At 45.7% G+C, this 16,504-nt stretch overlaps 1 long non-coding RNA gene across 1 annotated transcript; it reads right to left on the bottom strand.

Moving 5' to 3' along the window:
- Positions 1-13,683: 13,683 nt before the first annotated feature.
- On the bottom strand, positions 13,684-15,312 carry LOC135057524 (uncharacterized). Its single transcript, XR_010244178.1, has 3 exons — positions 15,233-15,312; positions 14,945-15,157; positions 13,684-14,328 (listed from the first exon to the last, which is right to left on the bottom strand). It is a non-coding gene; the product is annotated as an uncharacterized LOC135057524 (long non-coding RNA).
- Positions 15,313-16,504: the final 1,192 nt, after the last annotated feature.

The following is a 16,504-nucleotide window of genomic DNA, read 5'->3' on the forward strand; positions in this document are numbered from 1 at the left end:
CCGAGCGACAGTGGAGGAAATCACGCTCTAAAGCAGACTTCCTCCATTTCAAATGTATGCTCTCATCCTTCAGTGCTGCCCTTTCCCTCGCTAAACAATCATACTACAAAATCCTCATCTCTACTCAGGCTTCCAACCCCCGGTGCCTCTTTGCCACTGTTAACTCCCTCCTCTGCCCACCACCACCTCCTCTCGCTTCCTCATTGTCTGCTCTTGACTTTGCCACTTATTTCACATCCAAGATTGACTCCATACGTCAGGACATCACATCCCACCAGACCAGCAACCAGCCATCACCCATCCATTGCCACCCCTCCCCTCATACCAACTCTGACATCTTTCTTCCATGTATCTGATGAGGAGGTCATGGTCCTCATCTGTCCCCCCCCCACAGCCTCCCCACTTGACCCTATCCCCTCCCACCTCCTCCGCTTCCTCTCTCCTTCTGCTTGTTCCCATCTTGCCCACCTTCTCAATCTCTCCCTCTCATCAGACACTGTCCCCTCTGCCTTCATGCATACTCTTGTCTCCCGTATTCTTAAAAAACCTACCCTTGATCCAAACACTCTCTCCAACTATCGATCCATCTCTCTCCTCCCTTTTGCCTCCAAACTTCTTGAGCGAATTGTCTATAATCGCCTCTTTGCCTTTTTTTCCTCTCACTCACTGCTTGACCCATTCCAGTCTGGTTTCCGTTCTCTCCACTGAAACTGCCCCCACAAAAGTCTGCAATGACCTCCATGCAGCCAAATCTAAGGGACACTACTCTCTGCTTATTCTTCTTGACCTCTCTGCTGCTTTTGACACTGTGGACCACCCTCTCCTTATGCAAATCCTTCACTCTCTTGGTTTGCATGAAACTGCCCTCTCCTGGCTGTCCTCCTACCTCTCTGATCATTCCTTCTCTGTCTCCTCTTATGACGCTGCCTCCCCCCCACTTCCACTAACTGTTGGTGTCCCCCAAGGCTCTGTTCTTGGTCCTCTCCTTTTCTCTCTCTATACGTCCTCTTTAGGTGAACTCATTAGTTCTTTTAACTTCCAATATCACCTCTATGCTGATGACACTCAAATCTACCTTTCCTCCCCTGATCTCTCCATGGCTCTCCTCACTCGTACCTCCAACTGTCTTTCTACTATCTCTTCCTGGATGTCCCAGCACTTTCTTAAACTCAACATGTCTAAGACTGAGCTGATCATCTTCCCACCCTCCCGCACAACCTCACCTCCCACAATCTCATTATCCATTGATGGCATGACTATCTCCTCTAGCCCACAAGTACGCTGTCTTGGCGTAAATCTTGACTCCTCCCTCTCCTTCAAACCACACATTCAGCACCTCTCACAAACCTGTAATTTTTATCTCAAAAACATTTCCAGGATCAGACCTTTTCTCACCCAGGATGCCACAAAGATCATTATTCACTCACTGTTATTTCCAGACTGGACTACTGTAATCTCCTCCTAACTGGCCTCCCTGACAATTACCTCTCTCCACTCCAATCTATCCTCAAAACTGCAGCCCGGCTCATCTTCCTCACCAAACGCACTACATCCACCTCCCCTCTCCGACAAGCCCTTCACTGGCTTCCCTTCCCTTTCAGAATCCAATTCAAACTTCTCACACTCACTTCCCTTTCACACCGCAAACCCGGGTCCGACCCGGTATTTTGAATCTGGGTATGACCGGGGTCGGACACGGGTCAGACGCTTTCACACTACACTTTCAACCCGGGTTATTGCAGGGTTGGCTCCTTTTAACTCAACCCAGGTCAGCAATTAAAACACCATGGATGTCATTTTAAATTGACTTTTTTTGCGCTCAGAAAGAGTCAAAAGGGGACAAAAGGAAAGGGTGGTGACAGCTCACAGCATTGCAGGAATCGTGGCTGATAGAGCTTTTTATACACAATTGCATCTTTAACATACCTCCCAACTGTCCCAATTTTCGCGGGACAGTTCAGTTTTTTGGGATTGTCCCGCTATCCCACCTTCGGGCCGCAGTGTCTTACATTGGAAGGGAAGGGGGGCCAGTTCGGAGGCTCCTCTCACTGCTACTCTGCTTAGCAGAGCAGCGGTGAATAGACGCTGTGTGCATGCATCTATTTACAGGTGACAGAGGGAGAGGGGGCATGCCAGCAGCTCAGAGACCGCTGGGCATACCCCCTCAGTGATAGTACAAGTGGGCGTGACTCGCGATCAAGGCTCTGCTGCGAGGCCATGCCCCTTTCATATAGACCAAGACCCCTTTTCAGGCACGCACAAAGGTCCCTCTTTGTACTTTTAATAAGTTGGGAGGTATGCAGTAAGCTGCCTAGCAATCTCTGCCTCACCCCTAATTCCTAATAGCTCTAATTGTTAATGCTTTCTGTTGCTCTCTGTCTTAATGCTCTGCTGTGTAGCCAGGGCCGGATTAAGGCTTCAGGGGGCCCGGGGTACTTTACACAAGGGGGGCCCCAGAGGACTAAATATAGTGTATATAGGAAGGGGATGTTCCTTACATGTGTGTGTGTATGTATATATATATATATATATATAGGATAGATAAAAGTATAAGCAGAAAGCTGTTAGAGGCAGTAACAACATATAGCACATATTATTCAAAAGAAAATTAGCGTATGTAGAAAAACAATATCATACTGTACTGCTCAGCTAAACTCAGTAGATTGGACGTTGTGGCTAGTCTGCGAGGCACAGGGTCACCGCAAACCTGTCACACAGTAGGTGGTGATAGTATGATGTGGGGGCATGATCTGCTTGCGCCTTTTCCTCGCACCCCCAGTTGCGGGAGAATGTGAAGGAGGAGCTGTTGATGGGTCACGTTCCGCTTGACTTGACAATTTTCTCACCAGCAGGTCTTTGAACCTCTGCAGTCTTGTGTCTGCCGGAAAGAGAGATACAACGTAGGTTTTAAATCTAGGATCGAGCACGGTGGCCAAAATGTAGTGCTCTGATTTCAACAGATTGACCACCCATGAATCCTGGTTAAGCGAATTAAGGGCTTCATCCACAAGTCCCACATGCCTAGCCGAATCGCTCTGTTTTAGCTCCTCCTTCAATGTCTCCAGCTTCTTCTGCAAAAGCCTGATTAGGGGAATGACCTGACTCAGGCTGGCAGTGTCTGAACTGACTTCACGTGTGGCAAGTTCAAAGGGTTGCAGAACCTTGCACAACGTTGAAATCATTCTCCACTGCGCTTGAGTCAGGTGCATTCCCCCTCCTTTGCCTATATCGTAGGCAGATGTTTAGGCTTGAATGGCCTTTTGCTGCTCCTCCATCCTCTGAAGCATATAGAGGGTTGAATTCCACCTTGTTACCACCTCTTGCTTCAGATGATGGCAGGGCAGGTTCAGGAGTGTTTGCTGGTGCTCCAGTCTTCGGCATGCGGTGGCTGAATGCCGAAAGTGGCCCGCAATTCTTCGGGCCACCGACAGCATCTCTTGCACGCCCCTGTCATTTTTTAAATAATTCTGCACCACCAAATTCAATGTATGTGCAAAAAACATGGGACGTGCTGGAATTTGCCCAGATGTAATGCACGCACAATATTGCTGGCGTTGTCCGATGTCACAAATCCCCAGGAGAGTCCATTTGGGGTAAGCCATTCTGCGATGATGTGTCTCAGTTTCCGTAAGAGGTTGTCAGCTGTGTGCCTCTTCTGGAGAGCGGTGATACAAAGTGTAGCCTGCCTAGGAACGAGTTGGCGTTTGCGAGATGCTGCTACTGGTGCCGCCGCTGCTGTTCTTGCTGCGGGAGGCAATACATCTACCCAGTGGGCTGTCACAGTCATATAGTCCTGAGTCTGCCCTGCTCCACTTGTCCACATGTCCGTGGTTAAGTGGACATTGAGTACAACTGCATTTTTTAGGACACTGGTGACTCTTTTTCTGAGGTCTGTGTACATTTTCGGTATCGCCTGCCTAGAAAAATGGAACCTAGATGGTATTTGGTACTGGGGACACAGTATCTCAATCAAGTCTGTAGTTGCCTGTGAATTAACGGTGGATACCGGAAACACGTTTCTCACCGCCCAGGCTGCCAAGGCCTGAGTTATCCGCTTTGCAGCAGGATGACTGCTGTGATATTTCATCTTCCTCGCAAAGGACTGTTGGACAGTCAATTGCTTACTGGAAGTAGTACAAGTGGTCTTCCGACTTCCCCTCTGGGATGACGATCGACTCCCAGCAGCAACAACAGCAGCGCCAGCAGCAGTAGGCGTTACACTCAAGGATGCATCGGAGGAATCCCAGGAGGGAGAGGACTCGTCAGACTTGCCAGTGACATGGCCTGCAGGACTATTGGCTTTCCTGTGTAAGGAGGAAATTGACACTGAGGGAGTTGGTGGTGTGGTTTGCAGGAGCTTGGTTACAAGAGGAAGGGATTTAGTGGTCAGTGGACTGCTTCCTCTGTCATCCAAAGTTTTTTAGCTTGTCACTGACTTATTATGAATGCGCTGCAGGTGACGTATAAGGGAGGATGTTCCGAGGTGGTTATCATCCTTACCCCTACTTATTACAGCTTGACAAAGGCAACACACGGCTTGACACCTGTTGTCTGCATTTGCGTTAAAATAATTTCACACCGAAGAGGTGATTTTTTTTTGTAATTTGACCAGGCATGTTAATGGCCATATTCGTCCCACGGACAATAAGTGTCTCCCCGGGTGCCTGACTTAAATAAACCACCTCACCATCAGAATCCTCCTGGTCAATTTCCTCCTCAGCGCCAGCAACACCCATATCCTCATCCTGGTGTACTTCAACAGTGACATCTTCAATTTGACTATCAGGAACTGGATTGCGGGTGCTCCTTCCAGCACTTGCATGGGGCGTGCAGATGGTGGAAGGCGCCACCTCTTCCCGTCCAGTGTTGGGAAGGTCAGGCATCGCAGCCGACACAATTGGACTCTCCTTGGGGATTTGTGATTTAGAAGAACGCACAGTTCTTTGCTGTGCTTTTGCCAGCTTAAGTCTTTTCATTTTTCTAGCGAGAGGATGAGTGCTTCCATCCTCATGTGAAGCAGAACCACTAGCCATGAACATAGGCCAGGGCCTCAGCCGTTCCTTGCCACTCCGTGTCGTAAATGGCATATTGGCAAGTTTACACTTCTCCTCAGACGCTTTTAATTTTGATTTTTGGGTCATTTTACTGAACTTTTGTGTTTTGGATTTTACATGCTCTCTACTATGACATTGGGCATCGGCCTTGGCAGACGACGTTGATGGCATTTCATCGTCTCGGCCATGACTAGTGGCAGCAGCTTCAGCACGAGGTGGAAGTGGATCTTGATCTTTCCCTATTTTACCCTCCACATTTTTGTTCTCCATTTTTTAATGTGTGGAATTATATGCCAGTATCAATAGCAATGGCCTACTACTGTATACAGTATACTGCGCACAACTGAAATGCACCACAGGTATGGATGGATAGTATACTTGACGACACAGAGGTAGGTAGAGCAGTGGCCTACTGTACCGTACTGCTATATATTATATATGCTATATATTATATACTGGTGGTCAGCAAACTGTGCAAAACTGAAATGCACCACAGGTATGGATGGATAGTATACTTGACGACACAGAGGTAGGTAGAGCAGTGGCCTACTGTACCGTAATGCTTTATATTATATACTGGTGGTCAGCAAACTGTGCAAAACTTAAATGCACCACAGGTATGGATGGATAGTATACTTGACGACACAGAGGTAGGTAGAGCAGTGGCCTACTGTACCGTACTGCTATATATTATATACTGGTGGTCAGCAAACTGTGCAAAACTGAAATGCACCACAGGTATGGATGGATAGTATACTTGACGACACAGAGGTAGGTAGAGCAGTGGCCTACTGTACCGTACTACTATATATTATATACTGGTGGTCAGCAAACTGTGCAAAACTGAAATGCACCACATGGATGGATAGTATACTTGACGACACAGAGGTAGGTAGAGCAGTGGCCTTCTGTACCGTACTCCTATATATTATATACTGGTGGCCAGCAAAATTATGCACTGTACTCCTACTATATACTACAATGCAGCACAGATATGGAGCGTTTTTCAGGCAGAGAACGTATAATACTGGTGGTCACTGGTCAGCAAAACTGTGCACTGTACTCCTCCTATATAATACTGCTGGTCCCCAGTCCCCACAATAAAGCAGTGTGAGCACAGATATATGCAGCACACTGAGCACAGATATGGAGCGTTTTTCAGGCAGACAACGTATGAGGGGTGGTCACTGGTCAGCAAAACTCTGCACTGTACTCCTATATAATACTGCTGGTCCCTAGTCCCCACAATAAAGCAGTGTGAGCACAGATATATGCAGCACACTGAGCACAGATATGGAGCGTTTTGCAGGCAGACAACATATACTGGTGGTCACTGGTCAGCAAAACTCTGCACTGTACTCCTCCTATATAATACTGCTGGTCCCCAGTCCCCACAATAAAGCAGTGTGAGCACAGATATATGCAGCACACTGAGCACAGATATGGAGCGTTTTTCAGGCAGACAACGTATACTGGTGGTCACTGGTCAGCAAAACTCTGCACTGTGGCCCTCATTCCGAGTTGTTCGCTCGCAAGCTGCTTTCAGCAGCTTTGCACACGCTAAGCCGCCGCCTACTGGGAGTGAATCTTAGCTTATCAAAATTGCGACCGAAAGATTCGCAATATTGCGAAAAGACTTCTCTGTGCAGTTTCTGAGTAGCTCGAGACTTACTCTTCCAGTGCGATCAGTTCAGTGCTTGTCGTTCCTGGTTTGACGTCACAAACACACCCAGCGTTCGCCCAGACACTCCTCCATTTCTCCAGCCACTCCCGCGTTTTTCCCAGAAACGGTTGCGTTTTTTCACACACTCCCATAAAACGGCCTGTTTCCGCCCAGAAACACCCACTTCCTGTCAATCACATTACGATCACCAGAACGAAGAAAAAACCTTGTAATGCCGTGAGTAAAATACCAAACTTCATAGCAAATATACTTGGCGCAGTCGCAGTGCGAACATTGCGCATGCGCAATTAGCGGAAAATCGCTGCGATGCGAAGAAAATTACCGAGCGAACAACTCGGAATGACCACCTGTACTCCTCCTAAATAATACTGCTGGTCCCCAGTCCCCACAATAAAGCAGTGTAAGCACAGATATATGCAGCACACTGAGCACAGATATGGAGCGTTTTTCAGGCAGACAACGTATAATACTGGTGGTCACTGGTCAGCAAAACTCTGCACTGTACTCCTCCTATATAATACTGCTGGTCCCCAGAATAAAGATATGCAGCCCCCTGAAACAAAGTGAGAGGACGCCAGCCACGTCCTCTCACTATCATTTCCAATGCACGAGTGAAAAATGGCGGTGACGCGCGGCTCCTTATATAGAATCTGAATCTCGCGAGAATCCGACAGCGGAATAATGACGTTCGGGCGCACTCGGGTTAACCGAGCCATACGGGAGAATTTGAGTATGCCTCGGACCCGTGTAAAATGGGTGAAGTTCGGGGGGGTTCGGATTCCGAGGAACCGAACCCGCTCATCTCTAGTCATGTGTCCATTACGGAGAGCTCTGCTGATCAGAGCTCTCTGTGAGGAGAGTTCTCTGCAGCTCTTTAGTGCCTGTGGGTGGTCCCGCCGGGTGCAGAGATGGAGACAAGGCTGTCTCCATCTCTGAAATAGTTTGCTGAACTTCATAAAAAAAAAAAAAAACAACATGCAAAACTGCCAGTGCTTCACGGCAGGCACGGGGGGCCCTTAAATTTGGGGGGCCCAGGGTAATGTGTCCCCTGGGCTCCCCCCTTAATCCTGCTCTCTGTGTTGCAGGGCTTAGGCTTCTAACGTCATCAAGGCACACAAAGAACAGTCAATCAGCACTTTAACATGAATGCAGGGTTGAATAACCCGGGTTGGCACTTTAGAGTGCACATTGACCCGGGTCCAACCCGTGTATAACACTGCTTTTAGACTTGGTTGAAATATTGGGTTACTTGAACCGGGATATTCAAAGTAGTGATGTGCACCGGAAATTTTTGGGGTTTTGTGTTTTGGTTTTGGATTCGATTCCGCGTCCGTATTTTGGATTCGGACGCGTTTTGGCAAAACCTCCCTGAAAATTTTTTGTCGGATTCGTGTGTGTTTTGGATTCGTGTGGGTTTTTTTTACAAAAAACCCTCAAAAACAGTTTAAATCATAGAATTTGGGGGTCATTTTGATCCCATAGTATTATTAACCTCAATAACCATAATTTCCACTCATTTCCAGTCTATTCTGAACACCTCACACCTCACAATATTATTTTTTGTCCTAAAATTTGCACCGAGGTCGCTGGATGGCTAAGCTAAGCGACCCAAGTCGCCGACACAAACACCTGGTCCATCTAGGAGTGGCACTACTGCAGTCAGACAGGATGGCAGATTTAAAAAATAGTCCCCAAACAGCACATGATGCAAAGAAAAAAAGAGGTGCACCAAGGTCGCTGGATGGCTAAGTTAAGCGACCCAAGTGGCCGACAAAAACACCTTGCCCATCTAGGAGTGGCACTGCAGTGTCAGACAGGATGGCAGATTTAAAAAATAGTCCCCAAACAGCACATGATGCAAAGAAAAAAAGAGGCGCACCAAGGTCGCTGGATGGCTAAGCTAAATGACCCAAGTGGCCGACACAAACACCTGGCCCGTCTAGGAGTGGCACTGCAGTTTTCTAGCGAGAGGATGAGTGCTTCCATCCTCATGTGAATCTGAACCACTAGCCATGGACAAGGGCCAGGGCCTCAGCCGTTCCTTGCCACTCAATGTCGTAAATGGCATATTGGCAAGTTTACGCTTCTCATCAGACGCTTTTAATTTAGATTTTTGGGTCATTTTACTGAACTTTTGTAGTATACTTGACGATACAGAGGTAGAGCAGTGGACTACTGTACCGTACTGCTATATATATATATATATATATATATAGCAAACAGTTACAGCCGGCACTCCAAAAGCATCAGTCCATTACCTGCTCCGGTGCCCTCCCTCAGTCAGCATGACTGCAAATAGACAGGAATCACGGCGGCAGTCAGGAGACTGTTATACTTGCAGTAAGTTTTATTGCCAAATGTGCATCCATTTGGCAATAAAACTTACTGCAAGTATAACAGTCTCCTGAGTGCCGCCGTGATTCCTGTCTATATATATATATATATATATATACTTACTGGTGGTCAGCAAAATTCTGCATTGTCCTCCAACTATATACTGCGCACAACTAAAATGCAGCACAGGTATGGATGCATAGTATACTTGACGACACAGAGGTAGAGCAGTGGACTACTGTACCGTACTGCTATATATATATACTGGTGGTCAGCAAAATTCTGCACTGTCCTCCTACTATATACCGCGCACAACTAAAATGCAGCACAGGTATGGATGCATAATATACTTGATGACACAGAGGTAGAGCAGTGGACTACTGCACCGTACTGCTATATATATACTGGTGGTCAGCAAAATTCTGCACTGTCCTCCTACTATATACTGCGCACAACTAAAATGCAGCACAGGTATGGATGCATAGTATACTTGATGACACAGAGGTAGAGCAGTGGACTACTGTACCGTACTGGTATATATATATATATATATATATATACTGGTGGTCAGCAAAATTCTGCACTGTCCTCCTACTATATACTGCGCACAACTAAAATGCAGCACAGGTAAGGATGCATAGTATACTTGACGACACAGAGGTAGAGCAGTGGACTACTGCACCGTACTGCTATATATATACTGGTGGTCAGCAAAATTCTGCACTGTCCTTTTACTATATACTGCGCACAACTAAAATGCAGCACAGGTATGGATGGATGGATAGTATACTTGACAACACAGAGGTATAGCAGTGGACTACTGTACCGTACTGCTATATATATACTGGTGGTCAGCAAAATTCTGCACTGTCCTCCTACTATATACTGCGCACAACTAAAATGCAGCACAGGTATGGATGCATAGTATACTTGACGACACAGAGGTAGAGCAGTGGACTACTGTACCGTACTGCTATATATATACTGGTGGTCACAGCAAAATTCTGCACTGTCCTCCTACTATATACTACAATGCAGCACAGATATGGAGCGTTTTTCAGGCAGAGAACGTAGATATTTTCAGCAAACTGAGCACAGAAATTTGCAGCACACTGAGCACAGATATTTGCAGCACACTGAACACAGATATTTGCAGCACACTGAACACAGAAACTGAGAGAACGCAGCCACGTCCTCTCGCTATCATCTCCAAAGCACGAGTGAAAATGGTGGCGACGCGCGGCTCCTTATATAGAATACGAATCACGCGAGAATCCGACAGCGGGATGATGACGTTCGGGCGCGCTCGGGTTAACCGAGCAAGGCGGGAAGATCCGAGTCTGCCTCGGAACAGTGTAAAATGGGTGAAGTTCGGGGGGTCTCGGATCCCGAGGATCTGAACCCGCTCATCACTAATTCAAAGTGGTGCTTTAAGACTGCACCTCGACCCGGTATATTTGCGGTGTGAAAGGGGTATTACAAAGCACTCACCCACTCCTCTCCCATTTTACATTTCTGACCTTATCTCCCTTTACTCTCCCACCCGTCCTCTTCGCTCTGCTAATGCACGCAGACTCTCCTGTCTTCTGATTACTTCCTCCCACTCCTATCTCCAAGATTTTTCATGTACTGCTCCCTTTCTCTGGAATTCTTTACCTTTCCCCCTCAGACTCTCCACCTCTCTACAGAACTTCAAACGGGCTCTTAAGACACACTTCTTTACCAAACCCAGCCAAATCTCATCCTAACCCTCTGTTCCACGCTCTCTATGTACCCCATCTGTGTCACCCCTGTCTGTCTACCCCTCCCCTTAGAATGTAAGCTCTCACGGGCAGGGCCCTCTCCTCTCATGTGCTTATCCTTTTCTTACTTTAATAATCCTCAACTGCCCAAATCCCGCAGTTTTTTTGGCCACCTGGAACTTATCTCTATGTTTACTGGTGTAGATATGCTTAATTACCCTGTACTTGTCCTTTATTGCCTTCAACTGTAGTCACTGTTTTCCTGTTTGATTATGTGCATATGTACTCTGTAATTGGGCGCTGCAGAACCCTTGTGGCGCCATATAAATAAAGGATAATAATAATAAATGAGTTAGGGTTAGGCATCACCAGGGAAGGTTAAGGTTAGGCTGCAGGGGGGTGGTTAGGGTTATGCTGCCGGTAAGGAGGGTTAGGGAGGTTAGGGATTTGGGGTAGCATACTTACCCTACTAGGTGTTGGGATCCTGATTGTCGGGATGCTGTTGTCGGTATTCTGACTGCCGGCACCCCAAGTACCGGGATCCCGATACCATCCCCTATATACTGCTTTGATATGCACTTGCTACAGCATATTCCAGTGCTACATTTGTTATATAATGTGGCTAATGTAGTTTAGTTATGCTACAGTACATTATAAATGCTCACTTCAGATTGAATAAACTAGCAAATTCCAATAACTTTAGCAGTGTTCTAAAAAAAAGTTATGCTTTTAGTTTTAGATCAATGTGTTCGGTGCATTAAAATGATGCTTACAGATAAGTGCTAGTTTGAAAATAATAGCAGGAACAGATATTCACTCAGGTTGACTGTAACTACATTGGTGTAATGAGTCTTTGGGGTATATTTACTAAGCTCCCGATTTTGACCGTGATGGCGTTTTTTGTTCTAAGTGGCATCTCGGTCATTTACTAAACAGTAATCACGGCAGTGATGAGGCCATTCGTATTTTTTTTCTTGTCCAAGTGAAAAATTACGAATGAATACACCATCGGTCAAATTACGCCTGTTTAGATGTGAATCTCGGTCATTTACTAACCATTCGTAATTGTATTTGCTGCCGCGAAAAATTACGATTCGCATTTTTTTCCTAAAAAAAAACGCGCCAGCCTTTGAAAACCGCGTTTACATGTGAACTGAATTATCCATTACTCACACCTGTTTTTTTGGCCCTATAAAAGTGTTTCAGGCACATTCTGAACTTCTCTCACTCTGAAATGGCGGCTGTGGTGTGTGGCAATGGATTTTTGTTGGCTGTGGGATACGTTAGACTGCTCCATGAGAATTCCAGGAATCAGGACCAGGTAAGTGAACATGGCCAACAGGTTGTCCAGGTACCGCGGAGGCTGCGCCAGCCTCGTTTTTTTAGAGGTCGTTTAAACCTAAATGCATTGTCCGATGATAGGGTCATACAGATGTTCCGCCTAAATAGAAACAACATTTTTCACCTGTATGACCTTGTCAAACTGGGCATAGACCCTGAGACAGCACGCTCTCGCTCTGTCTCAGGCCTACACAAACTCCTGGCTGTGTTACACTTTATGGCTACTGGGAGCTTCCAGGCTGTGGCAGGCGACGTCATTGGGATCTCACAGCCCACCTTTTCAAAATCTTTGATGCAGGTGAGTCTAAAAATACATATGCGGTTATGGCTAAGTGTTGCTTGTGTAAGTTGAAACACCACAGTATTGTAGAGAATACCTAACATGACACTCACCTTAGCTTATTTAATGTCCACTCAGGTTTTGGATGTGTTGGAGCCACACATTAAAGCCTCAATCTGCTTCCCTACTGAGGAGTCGGAGTGGAGTGCTGTCAGGGTAGCTTTCTATGAGCTTGCTGGCATGCCCAATGTGCTGGGGGCCATAGATTGCACACACGTTCAGCTGAGATCACCTAAGGGCCGCCAGTATATATATACTAATAGGCATATGGATCAATCAACTAATGTCCAGGTGGTCTGTGATGCAAACTTAAAAATTATGAGTGTTGTTGCAGGTTACCCTGGTGCCTGCCATGACTCCTTCATCCTCAGTCAGTCATCGCTCTTCGATAAATTTGAGGAGGGACAAATGCCTGATGGCTGGCTGTTGGGTATGTTGAAAATGTTATGTGTGTATGTCTTTTAACCACAGCCTAGATTTTGGAGGAGGTGAGAGAATAATCTAACATATGTCCTAATGTTGACTATATATGTTTTTCAGGTGATGGGGGTTACGGCTGCTACTCTTGGCTCCTTACTCCATTGTCCCTACCTGATTCTCCTGCTGAACACAGTTATAATCATGCACATAAGGCTACGCGGAATGTGATAGAAAGATGTTTTGGGGTGCTGAAGTCACGTTTTCGGTGTCTTGATAAATCTGGTGGCCTTTTGTTGTATAGTCCCTCAAAGGTGACTCGAATTGTGTTCTGCTGCTGTTTTCTCCATAATCTGTGTTTAAGTCAACATCTGGCACATGGTGAGGGAGAAAGCAGTCAGCAAGCAGAGGAGTTAGATACATCTGGTGACAGTGTGAGTACAATTGTAGGGAGGCAGGTACGTCAAGAAGTGATCGTGCGATATTTTACAGGTAAGTTTTATTATGCTGTAATTATCCTTCACTAAACACTTTGCTCTACTTTCTATTGTGTGTTCTGTTACTTACTGTTTGTTGTTTATAGTGGTGTGTCCATTGTGCTTAGTTGATGCTAACAAAACATTTGCAGTCATTACCCTTGAAAAACATAACTACATACATACAGACCAGCTTCTTAAATTTTGGAGACGGACACAGGAATGTGTTTTTTTAACAAATTCTTTTATTTATTTGCACAAAAAGTTTTATGTTATTTTTTTCTTTTGTGTGTGCTGGGTGCTGGCTCACTGGCACGTGCTCTTGATGAACGCCGGACAGGGGAGGTTACTGGCGTTTGAACAGGGGTCGTGGTTCCCGAGCTGGAGGTAACTTGCTGAGCACCCATCATAGCAATATTGCTGCTCAGATTATTTAAACTGGCAATCAGCTGAGTGTTTGTAGCAGTGTGGCTGGCTACAATCCTGGATAAGGCCTCATTCACCACTTGATTGTGTTGAATTATCTGAACTAGTGCCTGCTGATGTCGCTGTTGTTCATCTATAATGCGGGATAAATTAGCATTCATTTGGCTGTTTTCTGCCCTAATTTGCTCCATAGAGGTAGCCATTCTCCCTACTTGTACTATTAGTCTGCCCGAGTTGCGACTAATACGCGGTAGATGATGGGGCAGACTGGCAAGGTGTTGTGTATGTTGGGTCAGGGTGGCATTGCTTTGGGCCTGTTGGCTTGTCCAACTTGCCCAAAAATCGTCCGGAATTTGGCTTGGGGGCGGAGCTTGTGGCAGTTGTGGACTGCTGGATGGTTGGGGTATATCCTGCAACTGGATTGGCATGCTTGGATCCACAGCTGTTAATTGCAGTGTGAAGGATGGCTGTTGTTCTGGTCCCTGCTGGTCCTCGGCGGACATCAGGTTGTGCTCTGTATGGGGTAGGCAACATGCAATGTTGTAATTTTTAGAATTTGTCAAGGCTAATGCAACACATTATTACATTCCTAAAACTACATTTTTGCATTAGTAGCTCTTGTTTTTTGCAACTTAAAAAATTGTTAACATTTTGTGATACAAAAAACAACACAGGCGCAAACATTGGCAAATTAGCATATTCCTCACCTAACTAACTTCCCTCCACAACATTACACTGTTAGATTCCCTCCCCTCACCACGATATAGACTACTTACCTGTATAGTCCAGAGGAGCTGAGCAAGTAAGCCATCTACATACTGGACAGGGGCGATGTGTGAACACTGTAATAGGTTTTTTTTTTGGGCCCAAAATTTATTTGTCTTCATATTTTTGAAAAATGTGAACGTGTGTGTGCTTAATGTATACTCAAATCTGTTCTTTTCATACAAATAGGTTGTCTAGACCATCCACTAAGACCTTATCTATTTTTAATAAAGCACCTTGAGCAATTGAAGACGTGACATCACATTGCTTGTTGAGGAAAACATGTAAACTCCAAACCAACTAACAACATCTTAAGTGTACTGTGTATATTATTGCTTATGTGTTTAATTTATGTTTTTACTCACCAGATAACTGAGGTGATCTGGGCTCATCACTCTGCGAACTCGCCAATAGTGCCAGTGGTGGCTGGGGTGACACTGCCGATAGTCTTCGCCTGGGTGGGGATGATGGAGGTGCAGAATCAGAGCCAAGACGCCGTGTCTTAGTTGGCCTCCTGGGTAAGTGTCCCAAGCCCTGTGATGGGCGCCTTACAGGAGGTCGGCTTCCAGAAGCAGAACCTAGGTGCAAAATTTATTATTATTATTTTGTACTTCTATGTGTTTTCAGAATATGTGACTACAGTGAAGACTTACCTGCAATACCACCATCATCCTGACTGGTCTGAGGCCTGTCTGGGCGGCTGGTCTGTGTGACTGTGGAAAAAGTGACCCCAACATTATTACCATGTTTTTTGTCAAATGAACCAGTGAAAACCATTAATGTACTGTAAGCATCTATTTGGTTTGGTTTCCAAAAAAAAAATAACCTTAAGAGCTTCTATATTCATGATTTTTAGTTGAATATCAAAATGTACTTGATGTGGCACACAATAAAGTTTATACCTAAAAGATTTTGGACTCAGATATTGCAGAGATTCAGTACTTGGCAATTTTAAAATAATTTAATGTTTTAAAAATTGCCCCGCTTTTAAGTTTTTACTTAAAACAAATACATTTTGAGGTTTTAAAACAAACACACATGTTCAAGCATTATCGCAAAAAATTGCACCAAAAAAAAAAAAAAAATTTAAAAAAACTGCACATGTTTTTGTTATAAAAAAAAAAAAAAAAATAAAAAAGGAGCAAAAAAACACATTCAAAAAACAAACACACCTTAAGGGAGCATAGGCATGCAATCTGTTTTTTGCAAAAAAAAACATCCTTAAAACTTTAAAAATTACATTAAAGAAATTGAACACACATTTTAAGAACAATAATACAAAACAAACTTACCATCCTGCGTGGGTCGGTCCGAATCCCGGACATGAGTAGCAGACACCACCTCGCCAGGAATCAATGCCCGCACAGGCTCCTCCCAGTCCCGATAGCTTACACGTAAAGGTGGCCCACCTCCGGTTCTACGTGCAGATTTGGACTCTTTGGCCATCTTGGCCTTGACACGCCGCTTAATATCGTAAAATCGCTTGCGGCACGTGTCCTCTGTCCGCCTCACCACACCCTCACTATTTACAGCAAGTATAACTTGCCCCCACAGGGCAGACTTCCTGCGGGAGGACACCCTGGCAGCATCCTGACCAAACAATTGGCGATGGTGCTTCATCAGCTCACGTACCAACGCCATGTTTTCAGCATAGCTGAACTTTATATTCCTGCCAGTCTTGGTAGTGGTGCGTGGCTGCGGAGCCACAACACCATCACTATCACTGGAAAATCCAGCAACAGGCACCCCCTCCTCCTCCTCCTCACTAACCTCCTCCCTCTCACTACCCCCCTCCACCTCACTACCAGCCTCCACCTCACTACCAGCCTCCACCTCACTACCAGCCTCCACCTCACTACCAGCCTCCACCTCACTAACCTCCGCCACCACACTGACCTCTGAGTCGGACATGACAAACAACATAA

The sequence above is a fragment of the Pseudophryne corroboree genome, chromosome 3 (genome assembly GCF_028390025.1).
Source record: "Pseudophryne corroboree isolate aPseCor3 chromosome 3, aPseCor3.hap2, whole genome shotgun sequence".
Taxonomy (NCBI): Eukaryota; Metazoa; Chordata; class Amphibia; order Anura; family Myobatrachidae; genus Pseudophryne; species Pseudophryne corroboree.